The 12087-nt window shown below is 46.7% G+C and overlaps 1 protein-coding gene across 1 annotated transcript in view; it reads left to right on the forward strand.

The window, feature by feature from the left end:
* Positions 1-12087, forward strand: part of DPF3 (D4, zinc and double PHD fingers, family 3) — a 280919-nt gene that overhangs the window by 52671 nt on the left and 216161 nt on the right. The gene's annotated exons all lie outside the window — the stretch shown is intronic.

Raw genomic sequence — 12087 nt, forward strand, 5'->3', positions numbered from 1 at the left:
TCCCTGGTGTTTAGGGCCTCACCTGTGCCTGTGGATGGCGTAAACCCGGGAGGCAGAGCTTGCAGTGAGCTGAGATAGCACCACTGCACTCCAGCCTGGGCAACAGAGCGGGACTCCGTCTCAAAAAAAAAAAAAAAAAAAAAGAAAGTACTGCCGACTCACGAATATCTGGGGAATCCCTCCTGGATTCACCACCTCTTCAGTTTTACAGCTTCTCACAGGCCTTGTCTGCATGGATGCAAAGTGGGATGTTGAACCCTGGGCCCTTCTTATCACTGAGAAATATATTAATGAAGATAAACATGTTAATAAAGATAACATGTTAATGAAGATAAACCAGACCATTTGAAGGGGCTGGTGTTTTGAAAAAATAGAATCAATTTGTGTTTACCCGGATTGGAACTAGGGGAGGAATTTAGAGAGGATGTTCCAAGGTCCTCCTCAGCTTTCTATAGCTTGAGTAGGAGCCAGTGAACTTAGTTTATGGTCTACAGGCCTCTGTGGGAAGAATAAGAGCCCGTCTTCTTGGGTGTGTCTCCAGCAAAGGGCTCTGAAAGTTATTTAAAAACTCTGCTACTGGCTGGGTGCGGTGGCTCATAATGCCAGCACTTTGGGAGGCTGAGGTAGGCAGATTACTTGAGGCCAGGAGTTCAAGACCAGCCTGGCCAACATGGTGAAACCCCATCTCTACTAAAAATATAAAAATTAGCTGGGTGTGGTGGCGTGTGCCTGTAATCCCAGCTACTCAGGAGGCTGAGACATGAGAATTGCTCGAGCATGGGAGATAGAGGTTGCAGTGAGCCGAGATCACACCATTGTATTCCAGCCTGGGTGACAGAAGGAGACTGTCTCAAAAACAGCAACAACAACAACAAAAACCCAGTAAAATAAAAACTCTGCTACTTAGCTAAATAAAGGGGATGGAGGAGAAAAATGGAAAAATGGCCCTGCTGGGTGCTGCACTGGCGAGGGTTGTGGTATCCTCTTACAGGGAGCCTGTGTCCTCTGATCTGCAGGGGGTATCACGTTTCCCATCTTCTGCAGGTGTCATGTGAAAAGAGAACCCTTCTCGCTTCAGAACACGAATCTTAACTTTCCTTGGCAATTCACACAGTGGATAGGTTTTAACAGAAAAAGAAACAGATGTTGGAGATAGTTTTCCACCAGCTTTCTGCCCTGTCTCTTCTGGGGTCCCAGGAGCTTTAATACCTTTTATCCCCCAGGTCTTGGAATTGGACGTCACACTACTCTGGAAAGTGGCACTGGGTGCCATGTTGCAATGGGCACCGTGATTGACTCCTAGGAAATGGGACGGACGTGGGAGAAGGTAGCACACCTTAGAAGATCCCTGGTGTTTAGGGCCTCACCTGTGCCTGTGGAGATGTGAGGTCTGGGGAGGACTAGCTTGTGGACAAGTAGGCAGCTGATTGAGTTCCTGCCTGCCTTTCGTAACCTCAGCTGACCTCTTGGACTTGACCTCTAGGTGTCATAGAGGTCTACACGTGGCTAGCCTGGGTCTGTTGGTGGCCATGGTCTAGGGTTTTCATCCATGTTTTCTCCCTCTCTGTGTACCTCATTTCTTCTCTATCATGGTTTCCCAACTGGGGCTTTCACTGTTCTTTCCTTACTACTGGGCTCAATATTTTGTTCTTTTTCCCTTAAGGAAGGCATAGGAAGGGGGTTAGGGTGGAGTGGGAGCTGATTTAACTTGGGCTTCCCATTCATGGAGGTTTCTTTTTAGAGACAAGGTCTTCCTCTGTCACCCAGGCTGGAGTGCAGTGGCACGATTACAGCTCACTGCAGCCTCCCAATTCCTGGGCTTAAGTGATCCTCAAGTAGCTGAAACTATAGATGGGTGCCACCACACCTGGCTAATTTTTAAATTTGTTGTAGAAGCAGGGACTCACTATGTTGCCCAGGCTGGTCTTGAACTCCTGGTTGTGATCTTCTGGCCTTGACCTCCCAGACTACTGGGATTTACAGGTATGAGCCACTACACCTGGTTCCATGGAGGATTTTAATGAGAATTTGACACTCTCTGTGCACTAGATTATATGTGTAGTCACCAAGATGTTCCTCACAAAGTGTCAAATGCAGTCTGTGCCTTGACCATGCCATTCCCAGGGCATTCTGAATCAATATTTAAAAATGTAGAGCCTGTCATTCTCTTGTGATCATAATTATTTCACATTATATATTTGACTTTGTGTGTGTGTTTGTGTGTGTGTGTGTGTGAGAAAATGTAAATTTGTTGTGTGAGGATCTATAATGTACCAAAAATATTGTAATCCTGCTTTGTATTTCTTCATTTTGTAATAACCTGAATGCCTGGGCTTCTTGTACCCTCGGAGAGACCCTGTATTCAAGGGCCTGTTAGATCAGTGGTGAGCAATCCTTTTCACACAAGAGGGTGATTCAGGAAAAAGAAGCAAATATATTTACAGGGAATTTTTCCCTCTCCAATCAAAATGGAGAGAGCTTTATTGAGTTTCATGACCCAAGGATGGGTGGGGTGTCAAGAAATGCTTAGTCTTACAGTTGACTCTATTGAGTAGAATAATATCAATGAGAAAATGGGCACTGCATTTTAGTCTTAATGTCCAGGTGTTTGGAGGCAGTTTTCTAACGTTTCGTTCTGAAATTAGACCTCAGGATGCCTGTATGATTCTCATCATTACATGGACTAGAACCTGTCATATGTGTACTCGTGTTTTATACATCTCAGTGCTCCTTTTTCCCAGCATGGTGCCTAGCACATAGTATGGGCATAAGAAATGCTTACTAGGAAACAATATGGTATATAACGGTTAAGAGCACAGACTCTAGCCAAACTGCCTAGCTTTGTCACTTATTAGCTGTGTGACTTTGGGCAAGTTACTTACCCTCTCTGGGTGTAAAGTGGGGATTATATCAATCCCAACCTCATAGATAGAGATGGAATGAGTTAATATATATAAGCTCATAGAGCAATGCCTAGCATATGTAAACCTGTGTAAGTATTAGCAGCTATTGGCCGGGTGTGGTGGCTCATGCCTATAATCCCAGCACTTTGGGAGGCTGAGGCAGGCAGATCACCTGAAGTTGGGAGTGCAAGACCAGCTTGACCAACATGGAGGAACCCCATCTCTACTAAAAATACAAATTTTAATTTTGTATTTTTACAAAATTACCAGGCATGGTGGCGCATGCCTGTCATCCCAGCTACTTGGGAGACTGAGGCCGGAGAATTGCTTGAACCTGGGAGGCTGAGGTTGTAGTGAGCCAAGATCACCCCATTGCACTCCAGCCTGGGCAACAAGAGTGAAACTCCATCTCAAAAAATAACAAAAAAAAAACCTGTTAGCAGCTATTATAAATATTATTATTGAACTGAATGGAAGCCCAAGTTGGCCTTCGGTGCCAGAGCCTCACAGTGAATCTTTTCCATCTCTGGCTTCCATTTTGCTACCATTGATCAGATCTCTTTAACAGATTTCTGTATAAAAATTAACTACGCCTTTTCCCCTCTTTCAAAACAAGTTTTTTTTTTTAAGGGAAGCAAAACCCAAAAAACCCCAGATGCTTTTGAAGCAAACCTGGACTCAGCTGTAATGGATAGTGTGTTGGACTAATTACCTGGGGTAGAGGCTGCACATCTAGGTTTTGGAAACAACTCTTTTCCAAAGAAAGTGCCAGTTTCTCTCTTCCCTTTCATCTGTTCTCACAGAATGCCTTTTCTGCATACTCGACTAGTTAGTCTTGGCATTGACAGGGGAGAGCTCCCTGGAATGATACATGCCAAATAAAATATGGCTCCAAGAGCCCTGTCCACTGGATTGCTTTATCCTTAATTGTGTTTGTTTATTTATTTATTTTTTTGAGATGGAATCTCACACTGTCCCCTGGGTTGGAGTGCAGTGGTGTGATATTGGCTCACTGCCACCTCTGCCTCCCAGGTTCAAGTAATTTTCCTGCCTCAGCCTCCTGAGTAGCTGGGATAACAAGCGTCCGCCACCACGCCCGGCTAATTTTTTGTATTTTTAGTAGAGACAGGGTTTTACCATATTGGCCAGGGTGGTCTTAAACTCCAGACCTCGTGATCCGCCTGCCTTGGCCTCCCAAAGTTCTGGGATTACTGGCGTGAGCCACTGTGTCCAGCTTACAACCATGTTTATTTTTGTTCATTGGCTAATTTCTTAAGTTTTAAAAACTGAAGTATATATATACCAAAAAGTGCATATATGTTCACCCCCAAAATTCACAAATTGAACATGCTTGTGTCACCAACCCCCAGAAGAAGAAACATTACAGAAGCCTAGCTGTGCCCCTTCCAGGCACCCCAGTGCTCCCTACCCCATCCCACCAAGGGTGACTATTCTGATTCTAACCCCATCAAACGGAATCTTCTAGCATGTCCACTTTAGTAGCTGGATTTCCCCCTCAACATTAGGTTTGTGAGATTCACCCAACATTGGCTGTGGTTGTAGATCATTCATTCTCATTGCTGTATAGTGCTCTGTTACGTAAATTCACCATGATTTATTTTCCCATTTTACTTTTGATGAGTATGTGGTAGTTTTTGGTCTGGGACTTCTGTGGGTAGTGGTGCTGGGAACATGCTGGTACTTGTCTTTTGGAAACCTTAAGTATATACACCTCGCAGGGGAGTTAATGGGTCATGGGGCAGGCGTGTGTTCAGTAGAGGCTGCCGAATGCTTTTCCAAAGGGGTGTCAATTATCTGCTTGATTCGATTTTGATGAAGAAAATTATTCTATGGTCAGATTTTGAGTTCTTTTTTTTTTTTTTTTCTTAGAGACAGGGTCTTACTCTATCACCCAGGCTGGAGTACAGTGGTATAATCATAGCTCCATGCAGCCTTGACCTCCTGGGCTCAAGCAATCCTCCTGCCTCAGCCTCCCGAATAGCTGGGATTACAGGTGTACCACCACATCCAGCTAATTAAAAAATATTTCTTTTGTAGAGAGAGGAGTCTCATGATGTTTTCCAGGCTGGTCTCGGACTCCTAGCCTCAAGCAATCCTCCTACCTTGGCCTCCCAAAGTGCTGGGATTATAGGCATAAGCCATGCACCTGGCCTTGATTTGGGTTTTAAAGCAGAATAGCATGACACGAACTCTGTTGATTTTACCGTGTCTTCTCCCCGACTCTCATGCATGTGAGCCATATGATAACTAGGAAAATTCATTCAAGTTGCTGTAACTGCTTCTTTTCAGAGAGGCTCTTGAAAGTCTTTTAGAACTGCTACTCGAAGTGGAAGTTTTAAGATTGTTTTCCTAAAATTTCTCCTTTTTCTTTTTCAAGAATAGAACAAATAATCACTATACCCCCTGCAAAAGAAGTCCTCCATCGCTCCCCTAACCCCAACTTTTTACTGAATGAAATGTAGAGCTTAGGGAAATTTTGAGTGAAAATCAAACACCAGTGAGACTACAGATTTTCCAAAATTTGCTGATTGGACCGTTCTTCTTATAATTTCAATTACAGTTGCCCGTCTTTGGAATCTGACAAAACTGGGCAAGTAGAGAGTCCAAAGCTTCCCCGTCCAATTCCTAAGTTTTTCTTGTAAACAACCGCAGTACCTGGTGTTTCAGAAATGCAGAGATAGAAGCACCTTCCCATCCAGCCCCAGGTACCTTATAAATAGGGGCCTTGAGTCTCAGAAGGAAATTAATTGAATCTGTTAGTTCTGGCTTGCCCTCCCTTCCTTGACCCCCAAACAACAAGCTAGAAACAACATCCCACAGAATTACAGCAAAAATATTATTTCACACACTGCTCCCTCATAAAAATCCCTTGCTAAAGCACTCTCAAATCCTGCAGCCTGAGGCAGTTATGAGTTTATTTTACAGATGGGAAAATGAAGACCTGCAGAATTGACTTGACACAGTAAGAACTGGAAGAGCTAGAGTTTGGAAGCCAGACCTATGCCTGGGAATTTGTATTTCTAGGAGCAGAGGGTCTCTTTTCTAAGGAGAAGTTTAGGGATGATGTGGCGGAATCAGGAGTTCATCATGAGGTCCTTTTCGTGGGTGACCTTCACATTCTGGGACCTGGCCTTTTGTCTGGTTGGAAAATGGTCTTTGGTTAGGACATACTGTCAAGGAATGTATTGCTTTTTTGTTGGTAGTGGCCAAGAGTTGAAACTGAGTGAATACTCATCAGTAGGGGAATGGCCGAATAGCTTTGACACCTTTATGTTGTGAATCATAACAGAACCATTAAAAGGATTTTGGCAAATTATGGTAGAACAAAAAAAGGGTGAGACTGTGTATGATGTATAATTCCATTTTGTTAAACAGTAATGCCCCCACACCGTCCAAAACGTCACTATTCAGTTTCTATGTGTATAAAATTACATGAGTATGGGGAGAATTGTGGCAGGACACAAACTAAGATGTTAACATGGGCCACCTGGAAAGGCAGGGCTGTGGGTAGCCATGTGGGAGGGTAGGGCATAGAAGAATAGTATCAGTGATATGATGCTATTTGAATAAATTATACATATGCATATGTATGTATACATATGCATAAAGGAATGCACACAATTATGTGTATAAATAAATAAAAAAAATCAAACAAACTAGAGTAGTTCTAATAAGAACAAGGCTCTGAGCCCCACATGGGTCAGTTACCTTGGTGAGAGCTCGGTTCCACGGCTGCAGGCTTTACCCTCCAGATCAGCTGTGTTGCCAAGTGAAGGACATTGGTCAGAAGTGGGCGGCTGAGTCCAGACACTGCTGCGTTTGGCAAATCAATAATTCTAGCTCCTGTCTCTGCTGTATGTATGTACTGTGCTGGCATTTGCATGATTTTTCAAGGTCAGGTATTTTTATCCCCATTTTATGGATGAGGAAAAACAAGGGCAAGTCACTCAAAACCACATAGTGACTGAGTGGTGCTGAAATTAAAGCCCAGGTCTGTGAGTCCAGAACTCCAGCTTCTCAGGTCACTTCCTGATCGCATCTGGAGCTGGGCTCTGCTGCCCTCAGTGGAGGGAGCACCCACCTGCTTTGATCCAAACTCAGATTGCTGCGGGGCCCTCTCTCACAGGTGTGGGTCCTACAGTGCAGGTTTTGCTACTTCCACAAAATCAGCCACCACTGACTGCGCATTCCCTGTGTGTCTTCACTGGCCCCTTTCTTGGTTTTGGGTGGCAAAGCTTCTTATCTGTGTGTAGGGAGAGCAGCCTATTTGGGCTACAGTCCCCAAGAGAGTGGGCTGCACAGCAAAGTAGGGCCTCCGGTTGTCCTACCTCAGGACAGGTGAAAGGCAGACGGGCTTGTGAAAAAGGAAGACACTTTGGCCAAATCGGACATCTATTTGGCCCCTGCGTCCTTTCACCAGTCCCTCGGGGAGTCAATGCTTAGGTCTTTCACGTGGATCTCACTTCCACGCTTGCCTGCCACATCCCCAGCCCTGCTGACCACAGAAGAACTCACAGTTGTGGCTTATTTGGTGACTTCCACACAAATTGCCGAGTACCTTTGCTGTCACCAAAGGTCCCTCAAAGCCAGTATTTAAGATAAAAATCACAGGTCTGCAAGTTGATATTACTTGGGAGTCCCTCTGTTAGCCTTGGTTTTCTCATTCAGAAAACAGGAATATGATTTTGCTCCCACTTGTCATTAAAAGAATATATATGGCTAGGTGCGGTGGCTCACACCTGTAATCCCAGCATTTTGGGAGGTGGAGGCAGGTGGATCACTTGAGGCCAGGAGTTTGAAATCAGCCTGGCCAACATGGCGAAGCCCCGTCTCTACTAAAAATACAAAAATTAGCTGGGTGTGGTGGCGGGCGCCTGTAATCCCAGCTACTTGGGGGGCTGAGGTGCAAAAATTGCTTGAGCCTGGGAGGCAGAGGTTGCAGTGAGCCGAGATCATGCCACTGCACTCCAGGCTGGGCAACAGAGCGAGATTCTGTCTCCAAAAAAAAAAAAAAAAGGAATACATATGATAGATAATTTGTTAAAAAATAGCAAGAGAGATACCATATACTGGAAAGATAAGGCTAGTTCTGTGTCTTAAGTTTTGGCTGAAAACAACCATGCTACTGATGCCAACAGTAATTGCCATTTTGTTTTTTTTTTGAGATGGAGTCTCATTCTGTTGTCCAGGGTGGAGTGCAGTGGCGTGATCTCAGCTCACTGCAACCTTCACCTCTTGGGTTCAAGCAATTCTCCTGCCTCAGCCTCCCAAGTAGCTGGGATTACACCGCCGCCTTGGCCTCCCAAAGTGCGGGGATTACAGGCGTGAGTTACTGCGCCTGGCTAGTAATTGCCATTTTTATGTAATAAGTCTGGATATTTCCAGTGTGAAAGGACTGCTGTCTTCTCCAGGGTGCTGTTTTTTGAGACAGGGTCTCACTCTGTCGCCCAGGCAGGAGTGCAGTGGCTCAATCTCGACTCATGGCAAACTCTGCCTCCTGGGTTTAAGTGATTCTCCTGCCTCAGCCTTCCGAACAGCTGGGATTACAGGTGTGCACCACCACGCCCAGCTAAGTTTTGTATTTTTAGTAGAGACGAAGTTTCACCATGTTGGCCAGGCTGGTCTTGAACTCCTGACCTCAAGTGATCTGCCCATCTCGGCCTCCCAAAGTGCTGGGATTACAGCTGTGAGCCACCGTGCCTGGCCTGGTGCTGTGTTTCAACAATGGCCTCAATGACTTCCAGGAGCAGGCCCGTTTTGTGAAAGTCTACTTGACTGGAGGGGTTAGCTGGCTGCAGGGACAGTGTCCCTGGCCCTCATGCCCTCTCTGTGTCGGGTGGCCCCATTCCCCTGGTGGGGTTGCTGCAGCTGGCACTGGAGCCACTGTTGCTGCCTTCTTTCACCGCCTGTGGAAGCCGCCACAGATTCCAGGAGGGGAGGACGGAATGAAGAAAAAGCTTGCAGCAGGCTGCGGTCTTCACTCAAGGAGCAAAACCTGTCCATGGGCCAGCTCCTTTCCTCTCTGCCTCCTTTCACTTCATGAAGGCCGTAGACAAACTGTCTGGTCTCTCAGCTTATCTTTCTAGGGAAGAGATTCTTTTGAAGGAGCCTGTGTAAATGTTGTGATTGTCAACAGTGATCTTTTTTTTTTCTTTTTTCTCTCTTTTTTTTTTTGGTGGAGTCTTGCTGTGTCTCCCAGGCTGGAGTGCAATGGCGCAATCTCTGCTCACTGCAACCTCTGCCTCCCAGGTTCAAGCGATTCTCCTGCCTCCACTTCCCAAGTAACTGGGATTACAGGTGCCTGCCACTGTGCCTAGCTAAGTTTTGTATTTTTAGTAGCGATGGGGTTTCGCCATGTTGGCCAGGCTGGTCTCCAACTCCTGACCTACAGTGATCCACCCGCCTTGGACTCCCAAAGTGCTGGGATTACAGGCGTGAGCCACCACACCTGGCCGTGATCTTATTATTAGTTCCTTAAGGGCTGGGACTAAGTCTCCAGTACCTGCCACAGTGCCTGATGCATAGTAGGACCCCAAAGAAATGTTTTTCATTGGCATGAAACTCCCTATAGATCCATGGCTGGACAGCATGACAAGTGATCATTTAGGAAGGGTTTTCTTTCTTCCTTTGCCTTCCTCTGTGCATGACAAAGTGTGGGATCAGTAAACCTTTCCCCCACCCTTATTCTTCTTTGCACTGTTTTACTTAAAAAGTGATTTCTGGCCAGGTGTGGTGGTTCATGCCTGTAATCCCAGCACTTTGGGAGGCTGAGATGGGTGGATCACTTGAGGTCAGGAATTCGAGACCAGCCTGGCCAATATGGTGAAACCCCGTCTCTAATAAAAACACAAAAATTAGCCAGGCGTGGTGGTGCGCACCTATAGTCTCAGCTACTCAGGAGTCTGAGGCAGGAGAATTGCTTGAACCTGGGAGGCGGAGGTTGCAGTGAGCCTGAGATTGCACCAGTACACTCCAGTTAGGACCACAGAAGGAAACTCTGTCTTAAAAAAAAAAAAATGTGATTTTCTTCTGACCAATTAAGTAAAGGTGATTGGACCTTTCCACACACTCCTCTCCTGTTTGCATTCTGAGAGGGGATGTTGAAATAGGTTCTGTTTGGTTCTGCTTCAATCTAGGAGTAGATTGACCAGCTTGAGAGAGATTTTCTTCATCCCGAGAGCTACTCCTGTTAGGAATGTGGAGTCTTCTGAGGTCCCAGATCCAGATAAGACAAGGGCGGGAGCTCCCAGTGGGCTCCTAAGCACTGGGTAGGAGGTTGTCCTTCAGAGAAAAGGGAAAAAAAATTCATCCAGATAGACTGATAAAAGGAGTGACATCACAGTAGGCATGGCAACCACAGGGCAATCATAATCTCCCCACGAGATGGTCAGAACCCCAAGGGAAGACCTAGTTTCACTGCGCTCCTTCTCCCTTCAGGGCAGGCAGGAGCAGGGAGGCATGGAGGAGGGTGCACTTATCCAGTGGCTGGAGTAGGCCAGGGGTTTTGCTTCTCACCCCAGCACTGCCCCCCTGCTGTGACAGTTTCTCTGGAGTGCTGGTGTGCCACCTGGAAGCATTCATATTCAGTCGCTTTATTATCCAGGGTTGCCCTGGGAGTTTGGTGGGTGAGAGGGAGCAAAATGGGAGAGTGAGGGAAACATATCACTGGAGAGGGAAGTAGAGATGTGATATGATCTGCAGAACACCATGCTGTGTCCTCAGTGACCCCACCCCAGAGGCTCCAACCCCTTCTGAGAACACAATGGTCAGCCTCCTGTTCCTCACTGGCTTCTTCTTTGGGCCCGGATTTCCACAGCACACCTGGAAGCCATGTAAGTTGTACTCATTTCAAAGCCACTTGTGTCTCCAGCATCTCCCCGAGGCACCCGTGTGGTGACTGCTGGGCCTCGGGGTGTCTGGGAGTGTTGTCTCCAGCAGGTGTATCTTGAACACAAAGCACAGGTTTTAGGGTCGAAGAGTCAAATAAGGGGGATGAATCAAGAGGTTGGTTTTTGGTGGCTTCTGGGTGTCCTGGGCCTGGAAATCATTTCTCCTTTCCTGTCCTTGTGGGGTAACTATGCCCAGGTCAGACCTAGTTGCTGTCTTGCTGTGGGTTAAGACATAGTTGCATGTATGTCTTGCTGCCCCCCTGGCATATGGGGTTTTACAAGTGGGCGAGGCAGTCCGCCCACAGAGTGAGCAGCCAGAGAAGGCCAATGCTCCATCTTCTCCTCTTCGTCAGCGCCCCCTCCCCCAGCTGTGGATGCGTGAAGACATCATTTAAGGGTCTCCCGGGAAGCAGGCTGTCTGGCTTCTTGACTCGGAATATCTGGAGCTCCTGCTGCAAGCTGGAGAAACTGCTTCCCCAGCGCCTTGTGGCTCTGGGTCACTTTTTAAAGGATGATTGAATTTTTCTATTGACAGAAAATTCACACAACATAAAATTCACCATTCTAACCACTTGAAAGTGCATAATTCAGTGGTGGTTCGTACATCCACCATCAGCCACAGCTGACGACAGAACATTTTCATCACCCTAAAAAGAAATCCTGGCCTGGCGTGGTGGCTCATGCCTGTAATCCCAGCACTTTGGGAGGCCGAGGAGGGAGGATCACGAGGTCAGGGGTTTGAGACCAGCCTGGCCAACATGGTGAAACCCTGTCTCTACTAAAAATACAAAAATTAGCCAGGTGTGGTGGTGCGCGCCTGTAATCCCAGTTACTCAGGAGGCTGAGGCAGGAGGATTGCTTGAACCCAGGAGGCAGTGGTTGCAGTGAGCCGAGATCGCGCCACTGCACTCCAGCCTGGGTAACAGAAAAAGAAAAAAAAAGAAATCCTGCACTCAGGAAACAGACACTCCCCACTCCCCTGTCCCCTCTGCCCCTGATAACCACTAATCTGCTTTTTGTCTCTTTGGATTTCCCTATTCTAGATAGTCCATAGAAATGAAATTGTATAGGCCGGGTGCGGTGGCTCAAGCCTGTAATCCCAGCACTTTGGGAGGCCGAGACTGGCGGATCACGAGGTCAGGAGATTGAGACTATCCTGGCTAACACGGTGAAACCCCGTCTCTACTAAAAAATACAAAAACCTAGCCGGGCGAGGTGGCGGGCGCCTGTAGTCCCAGCTACTCGGCAGGCTGAGGCAGGAGAATGGCGTGAAC

The sequence above is a fragment of the Mandrillus leucophaeus genome, unplaced genomic scaffold (genome assembly GCF_000951045.1).
Source record: "Mandrillus leucophaeus isolate KB7577 unplaced genomic scaffold, Mleu.le_1.0 Scaffold246, whole genome shotgun sequence".
Lineage (NCBI taxonomy): Eukaryota > Metazoa > Chordata > Mammalia > Primates > Cercopithecidae > Mandrillus > Mandrillus leucophaeus.